This window comes from Eupeodes corollae, chromosome 1, assembly GCF_945859685.1.
Source record: "Eupeodes corollae chromosome 1, idEupCoro1.1, whole genome shotgun sequence".
NCBI lineage: Eukaryota > Metazoa > Arthropoda > Insecta > Diptera > Syrphidae > Eupeodes > Eupeodes corollae.
In genome coordinates, this window is record NC_079147.1 from 93,853,139 (window position 1) to 93,870,644 (window position 17,506).

Genomic DNA, 17,506 nt, shown 5'->3' on the forward strand with positions numbered 1-17,506 from the left:
AATCCCCAAAAAGTTACCGTTTAGTGTGAATCCTAGGCTGACGGCGTAATTGGTCCGTATTTTTTTTAAAAGACGTTAGTGAGACGGTCACAGTTACATAACGATGATAACTAATTTCTTATGACCAAGGGCTTTGGTAGTTTTATTTAGTTTTAAGTTTCAAACAAAATAAATACAAATCAGAATTTACAATTTTAGACAAATTTGACAACTCACGGTTGGTTCTACGTCAAAGTACTTACAGTGTGACAGACCCGACAGGGATATCGATTTAATGACAATGAGTTTTTGAGACTCCCCCATCATTGTTTAGTCTTGATTGAAAATTCAAGTTCCAATCTTAAAATGCCAACAATATTTGCTTCAAAGAACATTTAATTAGTAAAACTTAAAACAAAAATGCAGCAACAGAATTTCCAACCAACAAAACAAAAGTAACAAATATTCCAATGAATAATATCAACCTACGTGTTGTATTTCAAGCTCGATAAATAAATTTATAATATAACACGCTTAAGCCCAATAATTCAAATCGCACACATTTGTTACTTCAAGTTTAAAAATAATTGATTATTCTGAACAATAATGCAAATAGCTTTAGAAATGTCTTTTAATTGTATTCAATTTACAAAAGTCTTACCTTGTTTTATAAAGATTAAATATACATCTTTATGTTGTGTGTATAAATGTGAGTTTAGGTAATAGTGCGATGTATAGCATGCAAATATACATACATTTCAACGGACTTGTTTTATAAGAATTTATACATTTTTGACGTTTCAACCCTTCACTATATTTTCGTTTGTTCTCTCTCATAAGGGGTTGGTAAAATATTAATTTGACAAATGCCATTTTTACTTTTCCGTTCAAAAAAATATTTATATATATTTACAAGAATCTTTGTAGCTCTGTACACATATATAACCACCATTCAGCTGATATAGGCAGATATATAATCTATATACATATTCGTATGTATTTAAGTTAGTTTAAATATAATTTAAATGTATTTTAGTTCATTTGTTTCGGTTTCTATGGGAAAGGAATTCGTTTTTTCGCTTTTTCGTTTTTTTGTTTCATTCTTTTTGTACGTCTTGAAACTAATTCATCAACATAACAAATGTCATGATAGCTATCCGACTTTAGCCGGAATCACGAAATACACGCGATTTCTTTTTGGAAAATAAGACAAATAATATACAAGTGAAAATACAAAGAGAGGCCATATACACTATACCTATACACTATATACAGTTTAATATGTTCAGAAGGAAAATCTTATGAAGTCTTTGTACAATTGTGCTTATTAAGCATGAAATGGAATAGTTTGACTTGTAGGTACAATTGGTGTCGGCTTTTGACAAAATTTACTTTTAAGTTTCCAAATTAAGAGAAACATGTTAGTTGCATACAAAGTTATACAGTCACTTCACAATGCAATACAGATCAGGAGGTATTATGAATACACGGTACGTTCGCTTAGGAACTTAATTAGAAGAAAAAAAATATTTTGAACTTTTTTGATGAAGCTCTTGGAAAAATATGAAAACCTTGAAATTTGAAGTCTGTATCAATACTTTTTGAGATCTTTTACTTCTACTTTTGTTGAGTTTAAAAAGCCAAAATGAACAAGTATTGTTCTAAGTATATAGCTTAAAATTATTTTCTTATTTTTAGGGATTTTGTAGTTGGAAGTATAAAAGGATTTATTTCGGTAAAAGAACGCATCATAAGAAGCTCATTTTTACGATATTTTAGTGACATCTGTGAATTATCGGCTCAGCGCCGCCGTTCGAAATTGAATTCTTCATTATACTCTAATAAGTACAAAGTATCGTGGAAGGATCCAAGAACGAAGCCTTCCAAAATATCGCTGGTGCAAGAATTGCAACCAAACGACATTCAATAGTGCCTTGAAAAGTTTCTAGAAGATGCCCTTTTTAATCGAAAAATTGAACAATCAAATCTGCTGTATTTGGAGCGGAGAGCAGCAAGAAGCATTTCCAGATCTACTATTGCATCCAAAAAAGTCAATTTTTGGTGTGGTTTATGGACTTGGGAAAGTATTAGGCCGTTTTTTGCAACGTTGCTATGAACTTTGTGCGATGATAATACATTTTTTAAGGAAAAAATCAAGAACTCAACTTACATGACATGTGCTTTAAATGAGGTGCCACATACAAAACAAATAATGGACCAAGTTCGCTGAACAGTTTATTTAACGTTTGGGGCGGTCAGTAAGCTGTCTCGGCCGTGAGACTTTAAGTCTTTAGAATGTTCGTTAAGCCCTAAGAACTTCTTGATTCGACCTAGAAAACCCAAACACCTTGAGGCATTTTTGGCGACATCGCGTATGTGATCGTTCCACAAGAGGTGGCTGGTGGTACACATACCGAGAATATCGAGATCTCCAGTCTCCTCGATGCAAATGCCATCCATGAAAATTACAGGGGGAGTATATCTCGCTTTAACGATACAAGACAGCATTGGGTTTTCGAAGCATTAAATTCCACGTGTTTTCTTATTCTCCATTGTACAATCCTGTTTAGATCAGAATTTAATGAACTTACCATATTTTGTCGTTGCAGTTCCACATTCGAAGGTGAGGGATGTGATTCTGAAAACGAATATGAAAAGCTAATAGTGATATCGTTAGCAAAACAGTGTATTGGATTAGAAGTTGCAGACAGGAGATCGTTAATAAAAATGAGAAAGAGTATTGGAGATAAAACAGAGCCCTGGGGCACACCAGCATTTATTATGGTTTTAAGACTTGAAGCCATACAAGCCAACTTGTATTGAACGATTCGAAATGTAATTACTAATCCAATGAAGCAGGGATTCATGAAAACCGAAAGCACGCATTTTTGATAAGAGAGACTGATGCCAAACCCTATCAAATGCTTTTGAAATATCAAGTGCAATAATCTTACTTTCTCCAAAATGATATAAAGATTTGCTTCACTATTCGGTGAGATGAGCCAAAAGATCACCAGTGGACCTATTGCTACGAAAGCCATATTGTCGGTTATTAAGAAGCATTCGATCTTCGAGATATTTCTTGAGCTGATAATTAATCAGCGTTTCCATGACCTTGGAAAGAAGGGACGTAAGTGCAATCGGTCGAAAAATAGACAGTGGTTTTGCCAGCGTTGAAGAACACCTCTTCCAGTGATTTTATGAATGTTAAGATCTTAAGAACTTTTACCACAGTACGAGTACGAAAAAAGATTGGTCCCATAGAATCACTAACTCGCTCTTGTAAAGGCGGAGTCAAAACACTCACTGGAAACGTTGAATTGGCGGCGAACTGCCTCTTACTCTATATATAAAGTCCACCTCACACAACAACTAAAGGCAGCTGCCAATTTTTTTTTTTTTTTAAACTTGACGTCTTAGCGCTATCAACTGGTCACCAAGATTATGCGATTTGACACCGCTGTACAATTTTGTGTCGGTCTAAAAAGACCGTGTTTAAAAGTTATGGCTGAGATACCGCCCAATATGTGTTAAAAAGTGATCGAAAATGACCTCACAAGAATCGATGCTGGCAACAATTCGCATGCTGGGCAATTAAATGATGTAGTATAGTGAATGTCAATCTTCAAACTTTATATGTAATATTATATTACATAAGTCTTTTATTTACGCTTACTTTTAAAACCACAAAATGGATAACCCTGTATAATCATACAAAAAACACTTTGTTCTAGTCGTTTTAACATAACTATTAAGTGGTTGTCTCTTCTTAATTTCATAAAGCCTGCAATGCACAAAGATTATTTTCTAAACCGTACTACATGAATGTGAAATGTTTTTTTCACATTATTGAAAAATTTAAAATTGTATTACATTGAAAGTGTATATGCCATAAAATTTGTTGATTTCAAAAATTAAGTTTTTGGGGTATAAAACCTCTTTTTTCAATAGACTTTTCTAATTGCTTGCATACAGAGTTTGGCATCGTTAGACTGTTCAAAATTCAACAAGCACGTTACTACATACAAAAGCTGTCCTTTTAACATTGATTACTTTTTTGTTAATAACTTAATACCTTTTATACATTTTTAAATAATCATAATATCTTCAGCACTCAAAGGAGCAATTTTTCATTGACAATGAAATGTGATCTAGATTTTTAATTTCAAAAATTCAAAGTGGGTTAAATTGAAAAAAAAAATTCTTGATAGTTCTGTCTCAAGTTAATCTATCGAAATCGTCCGATTAGCTTTATCTTTATAGTTAATATCACAAACAAAAGATTCCATTAAAAAATATCGGTTTACAAGCCCACTGGACATTAATGCTCAATAAACTCTAGCCCCAAGTGTCTTTAAGTAAATTTAAATATGTTTATTGTTGGAGAATACTTTCTAAAGCTAAATGTTTTGATTGCTTTTAGTCTTTAAGTTAAGTGAAACATAGGAAAATGCAAACAAATCCTGGCGTAAGGCTTTAAAATAGAACTTTAAATGCATATAATTATATATAATTAACCTTAATGCCAAACAAAAATAAACAAAACAAATCTAAAAAACACCTAAATGTTGATATCATAAGGTTTTTCTTTATAAAAGAAACAATCAATTAATTACCAGTATAGTACATAACCTATAACACATGCAACTTATCTAAGATTCAATTTCCTTAACAAGTCATTAATTTGTTCGTTACTTAACTTTAGAACACAAAAAATATGGTTCTTTAAGCAAATATTAGAATGTGAACAAAAAGAGTCTAATGGAACTTTATAAAGATGCTCTATACACTGGGGGCTTTGTTGTTGTTGCTCTATTAACGCAAAACGAATCAATTAAGTATTTAAATTTTCTATAAAACTTCTCATCATCAGCATCATACAACAACAACAAAAACAACAAAAGTCATATCAAAAAACCCCACCAGTATATGCCAAACATCAGAAGAAGGAATTACCATAAATTATTTGAAATTGTTTCGAAGAGCGACATACAGATCAATTGGTGTTAATTAAATCCCCGAAGAAAAAGTCACTAAAAAGACAAGCCCAGGCTGCTGCTATGGCTATAAATTATTTTCTGTCATTTGGTTTGAGTATATTGTGTATTTAATTTTTGTTTTATTTGTTCATAGTTCGTATATCTGCAGCTTCTGTGCCAAAGGCATATTGAATAAATATTTTGTTTCTTTTTTTTATCTTAAGACGTTTTGAATATTTGATCATGCATAAAAATATACATGCGTCAAAATCTTTTTTGTTTTTAATCCTTCCTCAGTGGCTAACCCAAATCAAATGAGATTGTAAGAAGTCTACAAAAATCCATAAATCAATCGATGGCTTGACACCCAAAATATACGAAACAAAAGGAGCATCTTGATCTTGGAAAATGATTACTTTGCGGTACGATCTTCGAAGGGCAAAATAGGTTCATCCCCTAAAATTCCAATGGTGAGAAAATGCAGTTTATATACCTTTTGCGGGAAATCATTTTTCATGGACTCGTGGCAATGTCATAAATTTCAAAAAACAACAACACACAAAAAATTATCACCGAGACCACCATTTACACAACATACAAAACAAACAACAAAATTTCTTTGGCCCAAAACGCCGGGCGGTAGGTCGTTTGGTGCGGTGCGGCGCGGCGTGAAAGATGGGTCCATTAAATACTCATAAAAATTTGTAAGCACCTCATAAAAATAGTCATAAATAATTTTTTAGTTTGTTGAGGTTATGTTTTTATTTTTTCTTCTCATTTTGTTTGTTGTCCTCTCGATTTGTTGCTTTGTTTGTTGTGCCCAAATATGTTGCTTTGCTGAGATTCGGTAGTAGTTGCACGATGGATGTCCTGATGATCCTTGATATGATATTGTATTTAGTTTTGTTAATTGCCCTTGTGGTCACCCGTGCTGAGGACATTATCGTCATCAGAGTGTAGAAAGATACATCATAAATCGGAGATGATTTATCGTTTTTATTTTCTTGTTTTTCATTCAACATCCAGGACAAGGGAGGTTGTTGTCATGTCGTCATTATGACAATATTTATGGTTTCATCACACAATTATTCAATTGGTATTTTTGTAAATGATGTTTGTCTTTTTTTTCTGTATAAACATTCCATAAAAAGGTATAAGGAGTGTGTGTTTAAATCATTTTCGAATTTGGAATAATGTCCTTTTAATTCATTCATAAGCTTTCTCCTTTCGAATGATATGAATAGGTTTAGTATAAATGTGCGTAGGCGTACAGGAGGATTTATAGCAGGTATTGCGTGTATCTTATCAAGACGAGGAATTTATTTGCGTTCTAGTTAAGGAAAAGTATGGAGGAGCTCTATGAAAAGAAAAAAAAAGTCATAAATCTCAAAGACGGAAAGTCCTTTAAATTAACATACGTCATACACGCGTTATCCAAGTGGCTATATAGACTGGGTATATTGTATTTTGTATTTGTATGAAAGAAAGTCAAGAATTTATATTTCATTTCTATTTTGTGTTCTTGTTTTATTAATAAAGTGCGTGCAGGCTGACCTGACCGCCAGAAGACCAGGCGCTACATATTTAACCTTAGTGACTATAAGTATTGCTATATATGGGTACCAATGCCGCCACCAACCGCCACGTTTCTATTCATCGGAACGTGAAAAATTCCCATTTTTCTTTTGTCATACTACCTATAGGTGTATTTATGTATTGGAAATAATTGTCGCAACCCAAATGGACACCCTGACTTTTACTGACCAACATGTGGCACTTTTATTTGTAGGTATATAAAACCCTGTTATATATATGAACTTCAATTAGCCACTACTTGATATTGATCACTATTTTCTATTTTCTTACGCAAAGAAAACAAAGAGAATAGTGACATGCGGAGAGAAATTAGGTGGGTTACAGATAGTGCACCATATTATGATTATATTGGATGTTCCATGTTGCATAATAGAATATCTATCAACAAAGACTCCTGTGGTGATAATTGGAACAAAAGGTTCATTTGTTCTATATACAGGAAGATAATAGTTGCACTTTATGGAATTTTATATACGGATAAGGATTCAGATTTGGTTTCTTAGAGAAAACTAGTTTTAATTATTTTTAGATACAAAAAAAAGAGGCTGGGATGCGATCCACACTGATAACTGTCCAAACGTGCTTGTCTGTCGATTTTTCTTGTAAGATAAAAATGTTTAAATTCAATATCTTTCTTTGATTCTAAAGATATTTGTTTTAAAACCAAATTTTAGATTTTGTTTTTTGTTAAAAAAAAATTGCTGTGAATTTTATTTTTCAAAAAAAAATAACTTTAAGTTAAGAACAATATTCTGAATATACATAAAATAAGTTTTATTTCAATATATTTTTTGTTAACTAAATATAGCCGTTCGGATTCGGCCTTAAATTGTAGGTCCCTTCCATTCCTGACAACAGTACTCGCACACAGGAATGGTTGAGAGTTGTAAGTCACTAGGCCCTGGTTCACAACGGACTGTTGCGCCACCCCATTTGATTTTGATTTTGAACTAAATATTTTATGCGAAAACCAATTTTTGTAAAAATTTTGGTAGAATTTTTCTTAAAGTTTGTATTATTTATAAAAAATTATAAATTGGATTTATAAAAAGAACAATACTCTAAAGCCCATACCTTCATTTGCCTAAAATCAATTTTTAGTAATTGTTTGTTATATTTTTTGTTAGTTCTTATTTTTTATAAAAAAGAAACAGTTCATTGGAACTTTCTTGAAATTTAAAAAGGTGTACACATTTTTTGTTTATGAAATGAAAGCTCAAAGCTAATAACTTTAATCTTTGCCAAAATATACATTTGTACATTTTTAAAATTTGTATTTTTGGCAATTTGTTTGAATTGTTTAACAATCGAATTTATTTGAATTCAATTTCTCTGTGGGTTTTTGAGATTTGTCCAACTTTTAATTTAAATTCCATAGGGACCTTGAAACATCGCAAAATGTCAAAATTTTCCATTCTACCAAACGAATCGATTACAATAATTTCAAATATTAGAAGTAAAAATAACGTAAAGAAAAATGTTGATGTTTTCAAAAATTTACTCAAGATTTTAAGCAGAGTTAGTATTTTGATGCCCTAAAATGCATAAAAAGATTGCTGTATCCTAATTTTTCGAAATGACCGTTGAAGGAAAGTTTGAAGACTATTGGGGATTTTCAATTGCAACTCCTTATAAGTGAGAAAATCTTTTGACAAAGCTTAAAAAACTAAAATAACTGATTAACACTTCACGATCATACGCGACAAAAGTGATTTTTGACATATAAAATGTAGTAAGCTTTATTTATGGGAGACGGCTTACTTATATAAGAGGTTCTAGAACGGAAAAAACCAAAACCTTTATATACATATAGTATTTGACTACATTTTAAAAGCCTTCCAATTTAAGAGTAGGATGGTGTTGAAATGGAATAAACGTAACTATACTTATAACTTAATACCAAAATTATGTTTTTATTTAAAAAATTAAAATTTTAATACCTACTTGAAATAACTTCAAAAGTGTAACTAAAATTTATACCACTCGCAGATAAATGACACGTTTTATCAAAAAATCTACCCAAAATGATACTAAAAGGTTTTACGCAATTAGAGGTTTCATTTTGAATAACTCGCAATTTGAGTAAATTTCAACCTTAAAGTTGTCATATTTTCACATTTGACAAGTAAAAGCTACGAAATTACTAATTATATAAAATATTTGCTTTTACGACAGATTGGAATTGTTACAATTTATTACAAAAATGGTGAAAAATTTGATGTCACGCAGTTTGCAAAAGTAAAAAACTTTCGAGTCTTCTCCGTCGGAAATAGTAAAACTAGTGGAAAATTGGAACTGTTGGAACAAGATGATGTGTTCAATCCGAACCGTAAGCTTAAGAAAAACTGTCTTTATTATTGCTGATGTATAGCCCGTATATTATTGACGTAAAGCCATTTTGCCGATTCCTCGTCAATTTTTGCCACAAAATATTACATTATTAATGAATTAGATCTTAAGATTTTAAATTGCAGTTAACATAAGAACTTACCTATATATCGATCGAAAAGCAGTAACGTAGTGATAACTTTCATGTATCCTTTAGGTGCATAAAAGTGATCAGGATTTTTGTCGAAAATTAATCTTTAATAAAGAGACCCACTTTGGTCTAAAAAAAATTGTATTAATATAAACATTTATTTAAATTGTGGCTCGGAAAACTTAACCTATCACTATTTGGTGCAGTTTTTTTGGCTAGCGGTGTGTTTGGACCATACTAATACGGAAATGAAGCTGAAGTAAGTATTTTGGTTAATATTATTGAACAAATCAGAAGAAAATGACGTTGATGAGGTGGTGATAAGTCTCGAAATGGTGACTACAATTGAGTTCAACTCATTTAAATTTGTTTATCTTTGGAGCCACGTCCGAAACAATACCTTTAAGATGGAATTCATGAATAGGTCATCCAAAATGTGATCGAAACGATTTCGTAATTCAACCGTATACTAGTTTATCTGATATCATTTTTCACTGTTTATTACTGTATAGATCTCTTCACACTTGTTTTTTCAATCTTAAATTGTGAATTCTTAATGGAAACCATATTAGTGTTTAATGTTCAGCCATTGTCACCTCATATACCGATAGTATCAACTTATCCTTATTGAAAAACTCTTACAGTGAAGAAAGTACTTTTATTATTTATTTCTTCAAAAAATATATAAGAAAATTATTAAATAATTAAATCGGGCGTACAACTGATCTATAATTGCTTTTAAAGTTTATGTTAACTTCGTACATCTTATCTATTACCTTTACCCTTTAAATTACTATTATCCCTAGAAAGTCACTGAAGCCTTTTCCAAATTTTATGCTTAACATACATTCTTCAACTACAGCAAACTCTTATTCGTTTTTGATTTTAATAGCACATTTCAAAATGGAATCGTTCTGTTCGAAGTTAACAAAAAACGGTAGATTTTTTCAAGTTCTTGACTGTTTTTGAAAACCGCCGTAAAGTGTGCATAAATATTTTCTTGATGCTGTAATATTTTCTTAGCAAAACACCATATCACAGGAATGTCAATGAGAATAATTTTGAATGACTTAGAGAAGAAGAAGTCTTCTTTCAAGCGCCAACATAACAAGTTTTATAATCTTTATCATAAAATTTTACTTCAACTTTTAAGTTAACAAAATAGGATTAATACTTAAGTAGCTCATACCTTTTATATATGCCCATCAAAAATAAAGTAGCTTATATGCATATACGTATTTATTAAACTTCATAAAATCGGTCTTATTAATTTAAGTTTATCCTAATGCGACTTGATAAATACATATATATACGATATAAACTATTAAAAAACTGTTTTTAAACACATGTGAACTAAAAGCTCTGAATTAGTTTATTCAAATTAAAGATATAAATTAATATAAACATATATTTAAATCAAATATAATCTTTAATCATTTCATTTAATCGTTTCCATTTGAACAACAACAAAAAAAACTTTTATGTCATCTAAAGTCTGTTGAACTATTAATCAAATTAAATTAATGCCCCTACATATGAAAATTAACGTATTTTTTTAATTATTATTATAGATCGAGAAAATCTTGTTTTATTCAATTTTATTTTATTATAAATATACAAAAAATCAAAACTTGTTCTACGATGTTTAAAATTATTTGAAATATTAATGATTGGTAGGTCATAAGTCTTTTTAAGTAGAGAAGGAAATCATATAACTATACTGAAACAGGTGTAATTGTCAACGTAAGGCAAGTTTTTCTAACGTAATTTATTTGAATATATACAATATTTTAATATTAAATGCAGGTACATTTTTAAATAAATTGCAACTATTTTGTTTCATTGTGTTTTTAGTGTTTTTTTTTTAATTAATCTTTACTGAAAAAAAATAAGAATATTGAAAATAACAAACATTTATTTATAAAACTTGCTAAGCTTAAAACAACTGAAAGCTGTTGTAAACTATATTATCAGTAAAATAGTTTAGTACCTTTATAGTTTTCGACAACATAACGGATATTGCTAAATTTGTATCCTAATTTAATATTTCTTGACGGTTTTCATATTTCATTTCACTAATAACCAGTTAATATTTTTTAAATTAGGTATTTTATAATTTGCATTAAATATTCAAATTTATTATAAATATTTATTAATTTAAGGCCCAATTTAACCAATCACATGTGCTTAGGAATTAACATGCCGACGGCCATTTTACCGATGGATGCATAATTAACAATATTTTAAAACTTGATTTGTAAGGGGATTTGCTTTTCCATTCAAAAACGTTTCTCAGTTTTTAGGCTTTAGAAAAATTAGATGATGTTATTTTCTTCTTTGATATTATAAAAAATTCATATAGAAGGTTTGTAGGTGTTTTGCTTTAGTTCCTGAAGATTAAAAGGTTAATGACTTTATATAAAGAAACTGTGGTTCTGAAGCAATAGCATACATTGAAAATACATAATTTATTGAAGCTCATGATTGCAACACTTCTTACAATCACATCTTATTTTTAGAAATGTACTTGTTGGTGTTTTTTGGAAATAAAATTTCTATATTTTTTGGTTATTTCGGTATATTTTCCTTTTGTTAAAATTTTAAATGCAAATATTTATTAATGTTGTGTAAAAAAAATGTCTTAAATTTAATTTAATTTTGTACAAATAAGCTACTCGTAAAATAATACGAGTAGCTTATTTCTCCCCTCTTTTCCTAATGCTCACGCTGTGTCTTTGTCATATTAAAGGTACCTATACAAACTCCTTTAAGTGCTCGCTAATTATAAACAAAAAAATAATTCGGTACTGCATTTAATCAATTTATCAACTTTATAAGATTTGATGATTGATTTAACATTGCAGCGATTGGGTTGATGCTTCGTTTCTACATTGAAAAAATGTACGTTTATGCTGATAATAAATTAATGTATATATAACAAGCCTATTCAGTCCTTGAGTTTGTCCTGAAATCTAGAATTAATGTTCAAAACAATTGGCATTATTGGCATAGTTCATTTTTCCTTTTTTTTCTATAAAAGTAAGTTATTTTTCCTGAAAATCTAATATAACCATGATATTCTAAAAAGATAACAGCAGTACCCGTGGTGTGATAGTTAGACTGTATGGGACCAGTAACTTACTTGTAAGTTATGGTTAATTAGGCTAGTTTTATGAATTTTTGTCTAGCTTTAAGGTAGTTTAAGATAAAATTAATAAAAATGAATTTTAAAAAAAAGTGCATAGCACTGTATTGCCAGAACTCTCGGGTTCAAACCCTGCCTGTACCATTCAAAGTTTTGTTTTGCAAGGGTACTGCCTCTGGCGAGGAATTGGCAAATCCTTCAAGTGTAATTCTTGTCATGAAAAGTACTTTCGCAAATTAGCCATTCGGATTAGCTTTAAAACTGTAGGTCATCTATATCCTTGACAAGAATTCTTTCACACAGCAATAGTTGAGAGCTGTAAGTCACTTATCCCTAGTTTTCAACGGGCTATTAACGTTTTTTAACCGCATGAGAAATTTAGATGTTTGTTGTCTTTGAATTGAAATGAAAATTACTTCGACATAAGGAAAATTGCCGAAAATTGAGTAAAGACAATTTTTAAGTCACGATTTATTTAAATTAAATAACTTTTATTGACTTATTTGAGCGGTTTACAAGCTATCAGCATCATTGGTTTTTGTTTCGAAGCAATCATTGCTCTGGCGTTAAAGCTAGCTGAACGCTTCCGCCGCATTAGACTACCTCTGAAGATATATGACGTGGGTTATATTATTTAAAATTATTTGAAGTAATGAATCATGAAGTGTTCAAAAACAGATCTACCTTTAAATGTTTTACAGATTTTTAAGCCATTATTTCTTTATATTGAATTCTTAAAATATAAATAATTTCCGTTTTTCATATGGAAAGTGGTATAAGGCACCAGCAATAAGCAAATATGTTATAATAATAAATAATCACTCCAATTTATTTTAATGTTGTTAGCCTTACTTTAGGTCCATTTTGAAAACTAAGCCCCTTTATCATCTTTTTACATGCGTACATTGTAGAAGTTGCAATTTATAAGGGCGAAGAAGTTATCCGAAGGGTTTGGATTTATGTTGCAATAAAACTAAAATCGTATATAAACAACTTTATGTTGTTAAGAATATTCTCTGAAAATTGTTTATATACCTTTTAACTGAATATATCGGAACATTGAGAAGAAAAGTTAAGAAGAGTTCCATTTTAAAATCGGTTCTAAAAAAGGCTTTTTCATAAAAGCTATGAACGGCGATAGTTGAAAAAAATTTACTCCAAAGATGTTTTAAAGTTATCATTGTTTCTACGATGGTATTTATTATTATTATATTGTTATATACATATTATTTTGGCAAGATATATTTTGTTTTGGAAAAAGGGTCATCTATAGATTTGAAAAATGGTATTTGTTTCATAAATATGAAGTTCTGAATTCAATTTGATGGATTTTGAGTTTCGACCATATAAGAGACACGAACAACATATACAAATGCAGTGTCTAATTAATGAATGTATTTCATAAAAATTATATGAAATTTACGTATTTTTTAAAATAAACTTGTTTAACGTTCTGTGAGAGCAAAATATGTTCAAGGCCTTTTTTATCAACTTTACATAAATGTTGGGCTTATCGCATTTTTAAAGAAAATTATGCATATGAAATATGAACAAAAACAATGTATCGTTGAAATCGAAAACTGCTTATTTTCAAAACAAAAATTAATTGATACCAACATAAATCAGTGTTGTTTTTGATACATAAGAAATAAGTAGGTAGGTTCTTTTTTTAAAAATCTTCTATTAGGTAAGCACCTACTTATCTAATGTTTTATTTGATTGCATTAAATTTGCTAAATTCTAAAAAAGCTGTGGATTGCGTTCTCTCAAATCCTTTTCCAGAAAAGTTAGTAAGTATAAATATCTAATCAAATAATAACATCAAAACTTACCCTTTTTAAGATCCTTGTTATCGATTAATATATAAGTCAAATTTATAGGAAGTTCCTATATTTTTCAAAATCGAAATCCACCTCTATTCGTGTTTTTAAATAGATGGTATAGATATCACTTGCAATTATTATTATAAATATTTCAAGTGGTTTTTCTTATTTCAGTTGTTTTCGTATAATTTTATTTTCAAAAATATTTATATTTATAGCTTCGTTGATGATCGATCAATGATCTTACTGAATGACACTTTTTGTACAATATTTATCCATAACATAGATATACAATTAAACACTTGTTTCTTTTATGAAACCAAAATTCGAAAAAAAAAAAAACAAAATAAAATATAATTTATATCTTTTTCTTCAAGAGCGAGAACAGAAGAACAACCCGTCGTCACCGTTTGCCGTATACGAAGTTAAGGTTGTGTTGTAAGTTATAGTTATAAATCAAACATCCAACAATATACTGCAAACAGGATCATTGCACATAAATCTACCTTCTTGTTATAGAGGCTGTAACCTATAACCAAAGTGAAAATAGAGATCCAAATCTTAAAGGAAACAAACTCTTAGAGTCGATATATGAGATACGTAAACACAAACACACGTATACACTTTTCGGATCTGTTTTTGTTTGTGATGATATGCGAAGAAGTTTAACCTATCACTGATCTAATTGACCAAAAGTATCTTATTGAAAAGGTATAGATCCTTTAGCTATAAGGATACCAATGTTTTTAGTTAGGTAGGTATATCCTATATAGTTTCTTATAATTTCCGTTTACATTGAAGGTAGGTTTAGATACACTTTTCATAGTTTTCTTTTTTTCCAAAAAACACAAAGTCCGTTGGACACAATTATCCATTCCGACGAAGAAACATGGTTAAACACCGAGTCTTTTATATAATATTTAAGATAAAATGTAACTTCTCCTGCTGGTGGCTGCTACCTTGATAATAAACACACAATCATTTCGAACAGAAATTCCAAGTCCAAAAATAAAATGTATTACTTTTCAATTCGAAAAAGAGGGTAAGACAACACAACACAAATTTGGTCCTTTCTTTTATTTCTATTTTTTTAATTCAGTCCAATAAGAGTTGAATTATCCTTTCCGCGCGACAGGTGCATAAGTATTGTTTTCTGTATAGAATATAGAGAGGATTATCCAACAACAACAAAAAGTTTAATAATAATTCTTTGTTTTGCCAATTTAATTTAATTGTTTGTTTGACATTCACGTGCGATTCACAAACGCATTTATCTTAAATATGAAAAATCCAAAACCGCATCACAATCGGAATAAGATTCAAAACGGTACCCATATAAAAGGTATTTTATATGAATACCTTTAGGTATTTGAATTTAAAGCAGTGAAAAAAAAGAATAATAATATTGAAACAAATGGTTTTTCCGCGAATACGTGCTCGAAGCGCCAACGATTCAGTTTGACTAGTTGGGCATAATTCAAATCAAAAATATCTGAGCATCAATAAAATGATACACGACAAATGGGTATGAGTATATGTATGTATATATGTGGTACGTAGGTATATGACGTGATATAAAAATACAATTGTATCTACAAGATACTTCTTTTCTTTTTTTTGTTTTATTTTTATTTTTTTTGTTGGTTGGTTGTACTTATTTCATTCTTCATTCGTTAATATTCGTTTATTATTCCCTCTCGTTTTATACACACACACACGCACACACTGATACACGGACACACAGATACTTTTTAGGTATGTTGGTATTTCGTGGTGTTTTATTTTTTCTTTCTTTTTGGGTTTCTCGTTGGTTGGGATTGGGATGACGTTTACGATACAATAATAACAAAAACTACATCCAAGACGACGACGACGAAAACGACAACGACACAAACAACATCAGCGACAACGACGACGGCCAAGACGATGACTTGAACGACGACCACGACCAAAGAAGAACTACACCAAGAGACGAACGACAATAGTCAAAAAAGCAGCAGCACCGAGTTCGAGACCAAGAGTACTTACTAAATCTAGAGCTACTACTTGTTCGACTCGTATAGTCGTATAGTTCGTAGATACTTTTCGTGTTGTTTTTCAGCCCGGCAAAGATACTTTTTTATTTGTCTTTTTCTTTTTTTCTATACCTCTACACTCTTAATATACGCGAGTATCCACCACTTCTATACAAACGAAAAGAATGGATAGATTTTTATTTATTTTTTCGAAATTCCATCCAATTCGAGGTTGTTCTTTTTTTTCTGTTCATAGATAGATATATACTTTTTTTTTGTAAGATTTTATTTTTGTTGTTGTATTTGCGCGCCACCACACAAAGATACTTTTTTTTATCTTTTCTTTTCTTTATTTACCTCCACTTTTTTTCGAAATACATAAAACAAAACACACAGTGAAGTTTTTTCTTCTTTAGATACTTTAGAAGGTAGTACCTACTAAGTGGAAAAATTCAATGATTATTCCGGTGAGCAATGTGCAGCAATGGCTGGCTGGCTGGGTCTGGGTGAGACGGGAGAGAGCTTTGAGATACAAGATACAAAAAGAGGGTTTCGTTTTGTGTTTTTAGTTACAACCCACCACCATCACCGCCTGCAATCACAAGTGGATATCAATGCAATGTGACACTGTCGAATGATGGTAGATAATACTTCATTACTTTTTACGACTTCACACACACCTACAAACACACACATACACTATCAAAGTCCATGAAACTTCGAAAATTCGAATTGGATTGGTATATATAGTCTTGATATAAATTATCAAGAGAAGAGGGAACTTGAATGAAAAACCAACCAAAACGGAAGAGTTGAGGGTTGTAAATCATTCGTCAGAGTGAGAAAGAATGTTCATGCTGTCTACTTTTAACACACTCAAGCCACGCCCACCGAGAGAAAAATCGACAGAATCATGGGAACTTGTGAAAGAGTGAAAAAGATACACGATTTGATGGTGATGATGATGATGATGATGGAACAGGTAGTAGATATTCAACCGAACCGACGTGTACGATGAATTTAAGGTGTATTTCAAAGATACATTATTATTGAAGATTATTATTGCTTTTCGGTAGGTTTTGTTTGTGCTTCTACATATAGGTGTATCCCTCTACCCTACCGCCACCATTACCGTGTCGTTTCGTTTGCCTATGGGTTTTCTTCATCTTTATATCGCGCACCGTTCGACCGCCCGCAATAAATGATGATTATTGTTATTATTATAGTTCTTTTAAGTTTTTGACCACACCACGCACCGCACCGCACACACTCTATCAATAGTGTGAAATTTTTGATTATCCTGTTGAAATATCCATTTTGACATCAACAACACGACGGCAGCGATGTGTAGTGCGGTGTCATTTGACATATAAATAGATAGATATATCTTTTCCCTATAAATTGCATTCACAACAAGATTTATAAAAATAATAATTCAAGTCATAATCATTATCTTATTTGTGAATTCTATCTCAAATACTTATACGTAC

The 17,506-nt window shown here is 30.6% G+C and overlaps 1 protein-coding gene across 1 annotated transcript in view; it reads right to left on the reverse strand.

The window, feature by feature from the left end:
* Positions 1 to 16,653, reverse strand: part of LOC129938696 (homeotic protein Sex combs reduced) — a 107,986-nt gene extending 91,333 nt beyond the window's left edge. Inside the window, exon 1 of the mRNA XM_056046391.1 lies at positions 14,011 to 16,653. The gene's annotated coding sequence lies outside the window, so the exon portion shown is untranslated. The remainder of the gene's footprint in view (positions 1 to 14,010) is intronic.
* Positions 16,654 to 17,506: the final 853 nt, after the last annotated feature.